The 16,148-nt window shown below is 41.9% G+C and overlaps 1 long non-coding RNA gene across 3 annotated transcripts; it reads right to left on the reverse strand.

Moving 5' to 3' along the window:
• Positions 1-1,453: 1,453 nt before the first annotated feature.
• Positions 1,454-15,944, reverse strand: LOC310792037. 3 transcript variants are annotated; one of them, XR_014553473.1, is made up of 8 exons: positions 15,810-15,944; positions 15,549-15,636; positions 14,993-15,298; positions 3,286-3,321; positions 3,010-3,084; positions 2,850-2,873; positions 2,566-2,634; positions 1,454-2,251 (listed from the first exon to the last, which is right to left on the reverse strand). It is a non-coding gene; the product is annotated as an uncharacterized lncRNA (long non-coding RNA). The 3 variants fall into 3 exon arrangements; XR_014553474.1 differs by having other exon boundaries at positions 15,872-15,942; XR_014553475.1 differs by having other exon boundaries at positions 15,549-15,597; positions 15,872-15,940.
• Between the last annotated feature and the right edge of the window lie 204 nt (positions 15,945-16,148).

Below are 16,148 nucleotides of genomic sequence, written 5' to 3' on the forward strand. Positions count from 1 at the left end.
ATAGTCCGGAATTTACGGTCATTTTACTTTACGGAGTATTATGTGGTGTCTGTTTACTCAATAATTTAACTTTAATGTCATTTTGGGAAAACAATTTAAATGATTTGTGTCCAAAATTTAAGACATTTGTTTACAACAGGTCATTCACATAATCCCTTGTAAAAGAGGTTTCGATCTCAATGGCACTCATCTGGTTAAATAAAGGCTAAATAAATCAAAATAAAACATACCAACTTGAGGCCTGAGTCATCTCCTGAACAGTCATATATGCACATACTGTAAAATGCATTTACTGCTGAATAGAAATAGTGTGGGGAAATGCTTTTGGTTTGTATAATGAATACAACACCTCTTTTATGTCTGATTTCTCTGTCTTTTATTCACACACACACACACACACACACACACACACACACACATGCACACGCACACACACACACACACACACACACACACACACACACACACACACACACACACACACACACACACACACAACTGTCCCTTTATCAAATGCTGGGACGTTTAATGTCTAAAATCCTGGGTTTTGAACTTGAGGTGTACTTTTTCTCCTTGTTCCTTGGTGTTATGCCTGAAGGTCTTTGTAAAAGTGACACCTATCTATCTCTTGAAAATCCTCTTGACTGCATGTAAAAAAAGCTATCACCAAATGTTGGCTTCAGAGGAACTCACCTACTCTAGAGCTTTTGACAGGAATAAACACATACACCTCATGGAAAAGATGACCTACTCTGCATCATGTCCAGGAAAAAAACAAAAAAACAAAACATGCAAGGGTTTTATAGCCTAATAATTGTCCCATGCATCCAAAAGTGCAGTATTTACCTCATTATCACCTGTACTGTATTTTCCTCACTGACAACCTACAGTGCTCTGGTGAGGTTACCTCTCTACAGTAGGATGTGACCACGGCCAGAGCATTATCAGTGACAAGAAATATTGAAGATAATGAGGTAAATATGGACTTTGGACCCACAGTGAAATCGTTTAGCTATAAAACACTTTATTATGCTGAATCATGGTTGGAGTGGACATTAATGTATTACCTTTGAGCTGTAAAAAGCTGGTTTGGGAGTAGGCAGAGATGGAAGTACAGGACCTAACTCACTGTGTGTTTGGTGGCCCTACAATCTTCAGTGGATTTTGACTGTGTTCAAATGCCAATGGGAGATCAGTTTGTGTTCCAAACCAAACTACGGGTCAGAAAGTGAGTTTTCAAAGTCACAAATCTCACCATCTGGTGAAGTCAAAATGTTGTGTTATATGCGTCAGTAAAAATCACATTACCGAAGACATTTCAGTTCATTCATGACAGTGTTTTTTTTGTTTTGTTTCAAGAGCACAGTAAGACCATTTTACATACTGAAAATGACAGAATCACTGAGAACCATTTTTTGAAGGTTGAGTTAACAGCAATTTATTAACATGCACAGTGATTTAATTAGATGTGAACCAACCAACATTATGAAATATACAATGATTATGAAATGTACATTGCTTCTCAAATGTTCAAAGGCACTTAGGCCATGTTCAGACTAGGAGGCCAAATCTGATTTGTGAACTTTAGTGACCTATTAATGACTTTATCCAGATTGGTTTTAAGAGTCTGGATGCTCCAAGTCTGATTTGTGTCACTTGTCCCAAACCACATATTGAGGTAGTTTCCAATCTGCTTCAAATGTGCTTTTGACTGATGTGTCTTCAGTGCGGATGCACAGATCCACCAAATCTGATTTGAACATCACTCACAACTTGTCATCAAATGCTTCTGCGCAGGAAATCCACATCACCAACGTACGTATTTACTGACTCCCACGTCGTTACCATAGCAACCCAGGCAGATAGGCTGTTTAGGTCTGGACACACAGATCCGACTTGAAAATCAGATTTGTGGCAGTGCGGACACACTCCCAAATCAGATTTGGGAAACCAATCAAGATAATGATGATTAATGACTTTATCAGCAAATCAGATTTGCCTGTAATGTGAAGATGACCTTAGACTCCATCACAACGTCCTGCTGACATCATTGTGATTATGAAGGGGGTAGTGAAGCCGTGAGAATAGGATCCCCTGTGGAGTCTAGACCTGGTGGAGGTGCTGGATATCCCCCTGTGGAGTGTAGACCTGGTGGTGGTGCTGGATATCTCCCTGTGGAGTCTAGACCTGGTGGTGGTGCTGGATTGAGAACTGACAAGGGCTTCAAGGGAGGATGGGGTGGAGGAGGGCACTGAAATGACAGCAGACAGAGTATGAGAAGAGAACAGCTTTTAAAGGTTTCCGCTAAGCGCTAACGCCCCCTAATCAACTGAAGCAGGGCAGCTGGATGGAGAGAGGGGGAATGAGTGAGTATTGCTGTCTGAACTTTTGCCTAAGCTCCATGTGTGGTCTTTAAAGCTTCAAAGGTGTTCTGACTGACATGGAGTAAGCAAGTAATGACTGAATTTTCATTCTGGGGTGATTCCTTTGTGTCAAGATATTTTAAGTCAAATTGTTGGATTGTTTTTTTGCCTGAAATCTCAGCACCCGTGTAGGTCTACTTACTATGGGTAAAGTGAGACTTCCAAACACGACTACTCCATTCAAACCAGCTTGGTCACCTTCACACTGGACCTAAAAGGGAATAGTGATAGCATGGTGAACAGGGGTACAATTGCGTCAATTATCAGTATTTCACAGTAATCTATAAGCAGGGCGCAATATCAAAGATGTAGATGTGTGTATGTGGAGTGTTAATGAAGAACCTAAGACACTATAGTAAAAAACAAAACGATGTTGTGGTGTATACATGAGTGGAAAAATGTAGTGAGAATGGATCATTTACTCACGGGCAGAGGCAACTCATCTTGTCTCTGAGGAGAGAAAAAACAGCGGGTCAATATGAGTATTATTATTGGTTGAAAGTCTATTATCATGGGTTCACTATTTTTTTTTCTTTCTCTGCGTTATTCGGTCCAATAACTTGTCCACATTGAGAGGTCAACTTACAGGGCCAAAGGGAAAAGTTAGATCCCCAAACACCACTATTCCATTCAAGCCATCTTGGTCAGCTTCACACTGCACCTAAAAAGGGAGTAGTGATAGAGAATGGTGAACAGAGCTGCAGTTTTTTCCAATTATCAGTATTTTGTGGTAATACACAGGGTACAAGTGTGTGTGTGTGTGTGTGTGTGTGTGTGTGTGTGTGTGTGTGTGTGTGTGTGTGTGTGTGTGTGTGTGTGTGTGTGTGTGTGTGTGTGTGTGTGTGTGTGAGATTTTACTCACTGGCAGGAATAAATCACACCCTTTCCTGTTCTGGCCCTGTGAAAAAACAGCAGAGCAGATGTCAGTAAAATGGACAGAATTATTGACAGATAGTCAACGACAATAACAAAAAAAACAGTAGGAACATCTTATTTGCTAAACGGACGGTGATGAAACCGTCCATCCAGCAAAACTTCAACCGCTTGAACTTTCTGTCCGTCAAAACAGAAGGAAATCTGCTGGAGACGGACACCATCAGCAGCACTGCCCGGACAGCTGTCATTGAAGATGAATTGAACTGAACAGAACAGAGACGGGCAGACATGACAGATCGGATGAGTGTGGCCATGGCCTTATGGTTGTGAATAAAAAAAAACTCAAAATAAAGTAGTGATGCAAAAGATTCTAAAATGCAGGGTAAACACAGGTGTAGCTCCTTTCACAACAATACAGACACAGGTCGGTTCTTTAGAACGGGCGCTTTTATTTCTTTTGGCATCTCTTGATTGTGTCCACTCCTTTCTCTCTCTTTATGCCTTTTACGCCATGCGCCTTGCGCCGTGAGAACTATATTCATGCATCAAAAACAATACAGAAATATATCAGCAAGCTGAACAGTATACAGCATGAAAACGGATTATAGCATGAAACAAAGTCCATTTACATGTAACATAAAATACCTCGTTGGCCGCTTGTAGTGAAACGAGGTCCTTGAATCCTTGAAAGTCTTTTGACAGTCTGCTTAGACTTCAGATGTCAACTCTACAGTCTTGAAAGCACACAACAGCTCTAGCTTAGCGAGCTAATTGACAGCTATCCAGCCGGCATGGCCACACTGCAGAACATACGGTCCGGCAACAAACTCCGTCGTAGTAGCACTAAAACAAAAATTAGTTCCGCCTTGGAAGTGAGTGTAAAACACGAAGGAACATTAGTTCCTGAACAGAAACAAATACATTTTAACTCTTTTAACCATACTTCAAATCAATTATTATGTATTTATCTATTGAAACTATTTATCTATTTATTAAATTAAATTATTATCCAACACTAATTATGTAGCATGAATTTATAGCATCTGACGTTTTCAGCATTTTAATATAGCATTTTTAGCAGCATTTACACTCCCACCAAAATCACTCATAACTCGATATGTGGGATTTTCTTTTGAATAAAGATTATGAAATTAATCAATAAAACGTTTCAAGTCTGAATGAATATGGCCTTATGTGTGTGACTTATTTAGCTTCAAGTAAGGTTACGACCTTGTGAATAGGCCTTTCAAGGTGGACTTGTCTGGTAAGTGTTTTTCCTTTATCAAGTGTAGTGTCACTGAGTAGTAGCTTCAGCTTTCGCACCATGCCATCTGCGCTGGGGTGAGCTTCTACAACCCTGGCGAGCTTCCACTCATTTCTTGGCGCGCTGTCATCTTGTAGAATCACAATGTCATCTACTTGTGAATTTCGTGATGTTCTTTGCCATTTCTGCCGTTGTTGGAGGTTTAGCAGGTATTCGCGTTTCCATCTTTGCCAGAACTCATTAGCTAAGAACTGCACTCTTCTCCATCTTTTGCTCAGATAGAGGTCTTCTTTGCAGAACTGTCCAGGAGGTGGCAGAATAACTGAAGATTTCATCGTTAGTATATGGTTGGGAGTGAGAGGTTCTGGGCCAGTAGGATCGTGAAGGTGCTCAGCACTTAGTGGCCTGCTGTTGATTATAGCCATTGTTTCATAGAGAAATGTCCTCAGAGATGTGGTGTCGAGTCTGCTTGCGGACTTGTCGAGCATAGCAGTCAGAATACTTCGGATCGTGCGAATTTGGCGCTCCCAGACTCCGCCCATATGGCTCGCTGAAGGGACGTTTACTACAAATTCACAGCCGATTGTTCGTTGACGTTCTGGATCCATTCCTTTGAGCAACTCAGAAAACACTCTCCTTGCGCCCATGAAATTTGTCCCCTGATCGCATCTTAATTGGCGTACAGGTCCTCTGATGGCTACAAATGTTCGAAGCGCATTCATGAAGGCGTCTGTAGTCATGTCGTCTAGTGTTTCTACATGCACTGCTCTGGAGCATAAGCAGGTAAACAACAATCCATATCGTTTTAATTCCTTTCTTCCTTCCTTTACAATGAAGGGGCCAAAACAATCGAGACCGCAGTAAGTAAAGGGAGGAGATGTTTCGGTTCTTTCTTCCGGCAGATCTGCCATCTGTTGAACCTCTGTAGTTCTTCTGTATCTCCTGCATTTTACGCACTTGTAAATGTGTGAGGAGACTACATTTCCACATCCTAAGATCCATATTCCATTGGCACGTAACTCATTCATGGTCATACCTCTTCCCTGGTGGTGTACATGCTCATGATGATGTTTGACGAGCAGGGCTGACACATGAGACTTCTTCGGAAGTATTGCAGGATGTTTTACGTCATGATGCAAGGCTGATTTGGACAGCCGTCCTCCCACCCTGAGGACATTGTTCTTGTCCAAGAAGGCATTCAACTGGTGTAACTTGTTGTGCTTCTTCAGGGTGTCTCCCTTCTGGAGTTTGATCTTCTGGATGTCTTCAGCGAAGGCTTCTTCTTGCACCAGCTTGATAATGAAGATCTCTGCTTCTCTTCTTTCTTCAAGGCTGGTTGCTTCATTTGTTCTTGGTTGAAGTCCCTTGAATTCTCTGACAAATCTCTTGAGCCTGGCGACAGCTCTCACTGCTCTGGACCAGTCAGAAAACTTAGTGAAGCGGTTCACTGTTGAATTCACTTCTTTCGTTTTGACTGTGTGAACATGGGCTTTGCGAAGCTCAGGGTCAGTGTTTTCTACTTCTCCCACCATTTCCTCTTCACGTGGAAGATTCTGTTGCCAAAGAAAGTTGGGTCCTTTCAACCAGTTAGACTCTTTCAGCTGAATTGCACTCAGCCCCCTGGAGGCGTGATCGGCTGGGTTATTTTCGGAGCTGACATGTCGCCATTGTTCAGGGTTCGTGCTAGATCTTATACGTTGGATCCGGTTGGCTACAAACGTATGGAACCTCTTAGCATCGTTGTTCACGTAGCCAAGGACCACCTTTGAGTCAGTCCAGTAATACTCTTGCAGGTTTTCAATCTCAAGTTCCCTTTTGACGACATCGGCGTTGCGAACTGAAGTCACGGCTGATGACAATTCAAGTCTGGGGATAGTCGTTAGTTTGGTAGGGGCTACTCTTGCCTTTCCCATGACAAGTGAGCAGCTGATCTGTCCTGTTTCGCTTATTGCTCGGAGATACGAACATGCACCATATCCAATGGAACTTGCATCTGAAAAGTTGTGAAGCTCGTATCGCATGACCTCGCTGAAGTTTGATGCAAGGTAGCTTCTTGGAATCTTCAAAGCTGCCAAGTTAGGCAGGTCTTTAAGCCATGACTCCCACTGTGGCAAAATGTTCTCAGGGAGTTTTTCATCCCAACCTACTTTGTCTCTGCATAGTGTCTGAAGGATCTGTTTGCCGACTAGTATGAAAGGGGCCACAAACCCTAGCGGATCATAGACTGAGGCGACGGTCGAGAGAACTCCTCTCCTTGTCAGTGGGTTTTCTTTGACTGTGACCCTGAATTGGAATTCATCCGCTTCGACACACCACTGAACTCCAAGTGCTCGCTCGATATGGAGCTCTCCTAGGGCCATGTCAAGATCTTTGGTCAGAGCACGTTCTTCAGGTGGTACTGCGGCAATCACTTCTTTGTTGTTCGATACGAACTTGTGCAGCCGAAGGTTTCCCGTTCTGCATAAGGCTCTTGACTCTTCTACCAGATGTATGGCTTCGGCAGGTGACTTTACGCTTGTTAAGCCATCGTCGACGTAGAAGCTTCGCTGGATGAACTTGATAGACTCTTCACTGAACCTTCCATGACCTTGCGATGCTAGATGTTTCAGTCCAAAGTTGGAGCAACCGGGGGATGAAGCTGCTCCAAATAAATGCACGCGCATTCTGTAGACTGAGGGTTTGGAGTCCAGATTACCTTTGTCCCACCAGAGGAACCTTAGGTAGTTTTGGTGTTCCTTTGCAACATGAAATTGATGGAACATTTTTTCAACGTCGCACATTATGGCTATTGGACCCTTTCTAAATCGACACAGCACTCCAACTAATGTGTTAGTCAGGTCTGGCCCGGTCAAGAGGTGATCATTTAGAGAGGTTTCTTGGAAGCGTGCCGAACAATCGAAAACCACACGGATCTTCCCGGGTTTGTGGGGGTGATAGACTCCGTGGTGCGGAATGTACCATGCTGGTTGGTTATCGAGTTCAGGCTGGGGAACCTTCTCAGCATCTCCTCTGGTTATTATGTCATTCATGAATTGGACATAATCCTTACAGTACTGTTCATTTCTCCTCAGTCGTCGCTCTAATGAGTTGAGCCTGTAAACTGCACATTGTTTGTTATCTGGGAGATTAGGTTTGTCTGTCTTGAAAGGAAGCGGGAGTTCGTAGTGGCCGTCTTCCTTCTGCCTTATACCTTCTTTCACCTTAGACAAGAACAGAAGGTCTTCCTGAGAAACTGGGTTATCATCTGCAGTGTGATCTGTGAAATCGGATTCGAGAGCTTTGATTACATCTGCTGGATTGATCTCTTTGACTTGAGTTTTGCACACGAAGTGTACTTCTCTCTTTAGCTCAACTGATGGCTGTGTAGCAGGTGTCACTTGTCGCACTATGATTCTGTGACTGGTTCCTATTGCATCGCTGTAGTCGCTTGCTGGATTCGAACAGCCGACGATGCTCCAGCCTAGATCTGTTCGCTGTGCATATGGATGACTTTCTTCACCGGAAAGAATCTCTTTCGGAAGAAGGGCTTGTTGACAATTATAGCCTATCAGAAGACCTACCTCACAATCCAACGGAGGTGGAATCTTGTCTGCCAATTGTTCCAGATGAGGCCATTTTAGTGCAGTTTCCGAAGTTGGAATGTGCGATTTGTCTGCCGGAATGAACTCTCGTGTGAAAAGTGGTGGCAATGGAATCCTCTTCTCCAAGTTGTAACCTCTCACTTGCAGGTTTCTCAGTTTCTGACAGGGGATTACTGTTGACCTTGTAGACATTGTGGATAGCCGCAAACTGACGTTTTCTTTGTTTGTGTTGAGGTCTTGAGCCACTTCATCTAGTATAAAGGTCGTATCGCTCTGCGTGTCTAAGAGCGCGTAGACAAGAACTTCTTGGTCTGGCTGTTTGGTGGAGGAGACCCAGACTGGTACGATTGAGGAAGTTTGTGTGCTTAGGCCTTCTTGTATGACTCTGTTGGTAGTCGCTGTTGCAGCTATTTCTTTACTGTCTGCTTTGTCTTTTGTGTTGTCGTCTCTTGTCGGAGGTGTAAACCTTTGAGGTCCCTTGAAGTTGTCATCATGCAAACATGACGGGTGTCTCCTCTGACACTTTTCACATGTGTTCTTGTTTTCACACCTTCTGGAGTGATGACCGGTCTGTAAACATCCAAAGCAAAGCTTCTCTGCCTGCACAAATTTGACACGCTCTGGAACTGTCTTTTCACAAAACTTTCTGCACTTGGCGAGGACATGTCCAATTCTTTTGCAGAAGACACATGATGGTATGCTGCTCTGTGTTGTGTTTGTGGACAGTGTCTTTGCTTGGATGGTGTGGCTCCGTGGATACCTTGGTTTCTCGCTTTCCACACTCTTGAGCGCTTGTATTGAGGTTATGGGATCACAAGCGAGATCTGCTTCCTTTGATAGAAAGTCTACAAGCTCTTTGAATGGTGGGTAGCCAGCATTGGCTCGTCTAGCCTCCATCGCCTTACGGTTCCAGCTGGATGCCATCCAGTCTGGCAGTTTCAGAAGAATCCTTTGACTCTCATTGCAGTCATTGAGAACTTCCAATGTCTTAATGTGGGGCATTGCCGCCTCGCAGCTCTTGAGGAAGTCTGCAAATTCTCTTAGCTCATAACTGTCCTTAGAGCTTATTTTTGGCCATCCGTGCAGCTTGTCTCTGAAGGACTTCCCAATTATGAATGGGTCTCCAAAACGTTTTTCCAGCAGCTGCCAGGCTGAATCATAAGCTGCTTCGGTGCCTAGGAGGAAAAATCCTTCTATGGCCTTCTTTGCGGCGCCACCTAAGTACTTTCTTAGATAGTACAGTTTTTCGTTCTTTGGAATGTTTTTCCGATCTATTAATGTTTCGAAGGATAGACGCCAGTCCTTGTACTTTAAAGGATCCCCAGTGAATAATGCAGGCTCTGGTGTTGGAAGACGATTGGCACTTATAGCTTCTGCTAGCGCGTTGACCAAATCAGAGCTGTTCTGTACTTGAGGCATGGGCATTGAAGTTGGTGAAGCTTGAGCTGGCAGAAATTGAGGAATGTATAATGGACTTGAGGCATGGAAGTCTTGTCTTGTGACTGGCAGAGATTGAGGAATGAATGGAGGAATTGTGGGGTTAAGAACTTGATGTTCTCCTGCTGATTCAAACTCATGCTGCATGTTAGCTGCTTCATAATTTTCTTCAACTTGATCGTAGACCTTTACTCTAGCTCTTGCTGCATTAAACTTCTTCAGTTCTTCTAGGCGTTCAAGCCTTCTTCGCTTGTCTTGTATTGCTTGGTTGTTGACTAGGTTCTCAGCCTCTAGCCTTTGAAGTTCTGTCACTTCCCTTTCTTGTTCATCCAACACTGCCAAAACTTCCTGGGATGCAGCAGCTTCAGCCGCAGCCTCATTCCTTTTGAGTGTTTGGATGCTAGAGTGGGTAGAACCCTTTGATAGCCGAGACGGTGGCTTTGACAAAGAGACTGTTGAGTCTAAGATCGATCCAACATCGGGCCAAGGTTCGTCCTCTTCATGCCCTTCAAGTTGTCTTTTTGCTCTTTGAATAATGAATCCTGAAAGCGTTACACATATGTCAACTCTGCGTCGCACGTCTTGCTCAGGAATTTGCATTCGACGCAACTCTTCGTAAATGTCCTTTACATCAGAACAGGTGCTCTCCATGTTCTCAATCAGTTCCTTCAATTCATCCTCGGAGGCTTTATCTTTCAATATCTCCTTGCCTATTTTTGCATGAGACCTCCATTTGTCATAGATGATTTTATACCGACGTTGTACACTCTTCAGGGTTTTTTCTTGAAGTTCTCTTCCCTTTTCTGTGAGCGTTCGGTTTCTTTCGCTTCTTCGTAGCCTCTCTGTTTCTTCTGCTGATTCAGTGAGTGTAGCTTCAGATTGAGCAGGTGAGTCAGCAGTTGGATGGCTAGTCTCAATGTTTTTCTCAGACATTTTGAGATAACTTGAATGGCTATAAATATGTGTAGCTATAGAGCTTAAATTGAAATTATATTGGGCAAAGCGTAAGCTATAAGGTTTAAATGTGAGTAGTGAAGGAAGCTGTTAATAGCTATGAATTCCTTTAGAAACTGTTAAGTCTATGTGGGGAGTTTAACTTGTGAATATAGGCTTCAAAACTGCATCAAGTTAACTGTATCAGCATTTAAACTTATATGGACTTTAAATTAACTTAGTTTCAAAACAAAAAATAGATTAGAATAGAAATTATCTTGGGGCAAAATATTCAAGTATCAACCTTAATTGCAGAGGCAATATACTTAGAAATGCATTAAATCACTTATACTTTGAAGTTTTCACATCACTGGAATTACCCTTTAAATTTGCTTAAGTTCCCCTTTTGCTTGGTTAATTTTCATAAAACACACAATATTAATTTCAGCTTGATAATGTGCCTTTTTGAACCTTTACCAAACGTATTCACTTGCTTTAAATTGGTGTTTAAACTTTACTTAAAATGGTGGAATGTTCCTTTAACCTTATGACATGTAACAACCACGGACACCGGCACATTAGATTTATCCCCAAACCTGTAGGCTAAGCACAGTATGCAAGGTTAATAGACTTGAGTCCTTATTGCAATTTCCAGGTTAAACCGCTTCTCCTACCACTTTAACTTGAAGCTTGTGGTTGAGCACTTCTTGGCTTTGGCATGGAAAGTTGCGCTTTCAACACAGTCTAATCCCCGTTGCGTGCATTCGGTATGCCAACAAGGTACGTGGGCTGATTGTCTGATGTGCTGGATCCTTGTCGTGTGCGTCGTTACCCGCTGTGGTCTTGGTCTTCTCTCCTACCCGCGTTGAGCAGTCGAGTTCTCACTGTAGCTCCTTTCACAACAATACAGACACAGGTCGGTTCTTTAGAACGGGCGCTTTTATTTCTTTTGGCATCTCTTGATTGTGTCCACTCCTTTCTCTCTCTTTATGCCTTTTACGCCATGCGCCTTGCGCCGTGAGAACTATATTCATGCATCAAAAACAATACAGAAATATATCAGCAAGCTGAACAGTATACAGCATGAAAACGGATTATAGCATGAAACAAAGTCCATTTACATGTAACATAAAATACCTCGTTGGCCGCTTGTAGTGAAACGAGGTCCTTGAATCCTTGAAAGTCTTTTGACAGTCTGCTTAGACTTCAGATGTCAACTCTACAGTCTTGAAAGCACACAACAGCTCTAGCTTAGCGAGCTAATTGACAGCTATCCAGCCGGCATGGCCACACTGCAGAACATACGGTCCGGCAACAAACTCCGTCGTAGTAGCACTAAAACAAAAATTAGTTCCGCCTTGGAAGTGAGTGTAAAACACGAAGGAACATTAGTTCCTGAACAGAAACAAATACATTTTAACTCTTTTAACCATACTTCAAATCAATTATTATGTATTTATCTATTGAAACTATTTATCTATTTATTAAATTAAATTATTATCCAACACTAATTATGTAGCATGAATTTATAGCATCTGACGTTTTCAGCATTTTAATATAGCATTTTTAGCAGCATTTACAACAGGTGCAACCAAAACATTAATGAGGGTTTCCGACTTCCAATCCATTTGGGTGTTCCAGTGCTGGGGCCCTTATTAACCCATTGATACCTGATGCAGCATTGTGTGTGTATCCCTTTAAGACCGCGAACTGCGTCACGCGGTCTTAACACCTTAAGTGCCATAGCCGAAATAATTCGTCTTACATAATCCAACGCTTAAGTGCCAGAGCCGAAATAACTCGTCTTAGATAAACATTTTTTTTTTTTTGACGGTGGAACATCAATCAACAACTTTTACATCTTCGAGATCACTATTGGAGCAAGATAATGTGTATAATCTATTTTACCGACCCACTAAGTGTTGACAGTGCTCCCCCAGACGACCGAAATCAAAGAAAAAACTGCCGCGGGACCAAGCCGTTCAAGGAAATGCCGTGGCGATTTTACAGTAATCCACTCAAGACTTGTCTTGCCTGAGAGCGGCCGCGCACCGGCAGCAGCACACAGAGAGCGGAGAGCGATTTGCAAAATAGATCATAGGTGAAACACACTTTGAAACACCTCAGAAAGGCCATAATCAACATCTGCCCATCGCCCACGCATTCCCCGGCCCATCTTGACTCGCACAAGGAGCGTCCGCACGCACGCAAGCAGGCAGGCAGGCACACAGGCAGGCAGCAGCAAAAGCGCTTCTGACACGCCCGCTGTACAGCCAGGAGGAAGGAGAAGACACACGGAGGGAGGAGTTTGAATGAGAGGGGTGTTTCCTGTTGTTATGGAGGAAATTACTGTTCAAAACTATTGTTTAGAATGTCTGACGGTCTTACTGATGCCAAAAATGAATGGTTAAAGTGACTGTTTCACAAAAAGCCATTTATCTCTGAATAAATTTCCAGACGCTGAAACCATGCTGTACTCAACGGCTAATATCTACATAACTACTAACTCTGCAAACTAACTCTTTTAGACAGAGAAAGCACACATTCTATTAGTTATTTTTAGATGATTGGTGTTCATGAATTCTTAACAGAAAAGAATCCTCGGCTGTTGCTAAAATGAGCCAGAATCGTCAAAAACACCCCTGGCACAACTTACCTACAGGAATGAAAACATGGCTGGCATTCAATGTGTTAAAGGGATACACACACAAATGAGGAATATACACGCAAATGCTGCATCAGGTATCAATGGGTTAATATTTTGGTTGCACCTGTGTTTACCCTGCCTTTTAGACATGGAATGGCTGCTGTGAAAAAGACCCTTTACAGTAATAGCTGAAGAAGGTAAAAGCTAAAAACTAACATTGCTCTCCCATATACACGTCATATACAGGTTAATAGGCTCTTGGAATTGTCTACCATGCAATATTTGTTCCATCAAAGGGAGGGTTGGTTTTAAAAGGACGCTATAATCACATTAGATTAGATTTATTTCGAACATGGTGAAAAACAAAGATAAAGAATAAAAGAAATATAGGCAAGAAAATGCCAAACAAGCATAGTCAATTAGAATTCACAGCATACAATATACAGCAAATTCACAATCAATTTATATTTGTTTATCATGCCCGAAAAGCAGTAGGAAGAAGTTCTACACACACACACACACACACACACACACACACACACACACACACACACACACACACACACACACAATCTCACTCATAATGATGTTTGTTACATCACTTTTACTTCTATGTTTGTTTTCTAAAGCATAGACAGTTGTACGGTACATCATATTTGGGCTATTGGTCGGCTAGAGGGCTAGCTGACCATGCTATCTGTCTTAGCTTAGATTTGCTTTTTATTCTTCCTTCTGTTATTTTCCTTTGTGTTTTTGTATTTTAATTATTGCGTGTCATGTGTTTTCTCTTGGACCCCAGGAAGACTAGCTGTCGTCGGCAGCTAATGGGGTTCCTTTTAATAAACAAATATCAAGCCAGAAAACATTTACATCGTGGTGTAAATAGGGGGGGTTGTGACTTTTTCAAGCCCCTTTCGGTCTTTTTGTGCATCGGTGGGCGCACGCGCACACACACACACACACACACACACACACACACACACACACACACACACACACACCTTGAAAAGCGCTATATAAACCATCAATTATTCACATTATTATCTTTGTGTTGTTGACCACGAGTGGGAAATGAAGGTCAGACAAAACAACGATGGCAAGATGGCGATTCAACCACATGCTGCAGCAATATACAATACGGCAATGCTATCTTGTTGGCTAGTGGGTATGGTTAAAGGTCTACATTTAAACAATAAAGAAATACATACTGAAATACATAAACAATCAGACAAATGGCATCAAAAATCTCACCATTTCACAATTCAGCTGTATTTTAGACATTGTCATCGGATTTTTTTCACCAGCGTTGGAACTTCACTGGTAAGCTCTGTTTTCCCAACGAGGGCGGAAGTGACGTACAGTACTTCCCGTTCACCCCCATGTTAAAATGCCCCACTGTGTAACAGTGATTAAGCGTTTTTACAGCCTGGCCTGGTCTATATAGCTAATTTCACCTTTTCATAAAAATTGTAGGGGGGTCATGTTTTATATAACTCGCCCATTTGAAGTAAAATAGACGATATAAAAGGGGGTGATTGACAGGTCGCTTGTCCAGTGATCGTGAAGCTTGTCGATCACGGACCAATAGCAGGCGGAGCTGCGGCTCTGGGAAATTTTACAATTACAATTGTAGATTTGTTTTTACCTTTCCCATAAATCTGACACCAAAACCAGTTACATTTAAGACTGCATCTGTCTGTACATCAGAATAAATAGATAAATTAATGCATAAATGCATAAATAAATAAATAAATAAATAAATAAATAAATAAATAACACATCTAAATAACTTTAAAGGAATGAGATGATTATTTAATTATTTCATTCTTACCTGGGATGCTGATTAGTAGCCAATCTTTTTTCCTGGTTCTCTTCAAAGTGTTTGGAGAACCTGCTTCAGGTGTTTGGTAATGAAAACGTCCAGCCATGTGTTGTCCAGTAACATATCACACTCCAACTATTCTCTTGTAGAAGAAGTGGTTTTGAACAGTTTGGAAAGCAAGTAACTTGACTCACGTACTTTTTACGTGAGATCTATTACCACAGCATAAACCATATAGCTTCGATTCCCATAAAATACAGGAACGCTGTATTGACGGTGGGCAGTGTCCACAGTCTGCTCCAACTGGTCCCATGCCTGTCAGAAAAGGAAGACATTTAGTTTGTGAGTGTTTTTCTTTTTCTTTAGCAGTTGATTAGTTGCTTTCAAATATGATCTTCCTTGAACTAAATTAGCCTATGAGTCAAGTCAACACTGTCAAACTGAACCATCAAATTAGTGCTCACTGATGCCTCTTTCAAATGATGCCACTATAGGGCAGTTCACCTGTATCTACTATATGCTGAACCTTGCAATAGTCAATTGAACAATTATCAGAATACATTACCTGCATTGAAGCTCCACTGAAGTAGAAAGGTGAGTTCATAATTTGAGTGCTGCAGGTTAGATACGTGAAAATTGCATTAGATGCACATCTGTAATCAAAACACACAAGGCAACAGATAAACAAAACAAACTATATTCCACAGCTACAAAATTTAAACAAACAAACAAACAAACAAACAAACAAACAAATCACTCTAAACTTCTGTCTATCAATTGATCTATTTTCAAACTATGTCCATCTGTGTCCTGTCATTCTCATTACCTTGATGAGTGGATAAGAAAACAAATATTTCTTCCATAATACTAAAGATTCAAATAGTTTACCTTATAGAGAAATTACAGAGTAGCTAATCTTATAGACACTGCCAGACATCTCTCTGTGAGAGCCTCTCTTGATGGAAAGGACTGATGGGTGCAGCTTCCTTGTCTTATATAGAGTATGGCCATCCCACACATGTGACTAAGCTTTGAACTAGTTTGACAACTGGTTGACACGTCATACCCAGCTGTCAGTGAGACTGCTTCTGAAGAAGATCGAAACTGTCAAGGTAAATAAATAGCATCTATAAACGTATGTCTGAACACAAGAAAACAAGTTCTA

Source organism: Poromitra crassiceps, assembly GCF_964638095.1.
Source record: "Poromitra crassiceps genome assembly, chromosome: 17".
Taxonomy (NCBI): domain Eukaryota; kingdom Metazoa; phylum Chordata; class Actinopteri; order Beryciformes; family Melamphaidae; genus Poromitra; species Poromitra crassiceps.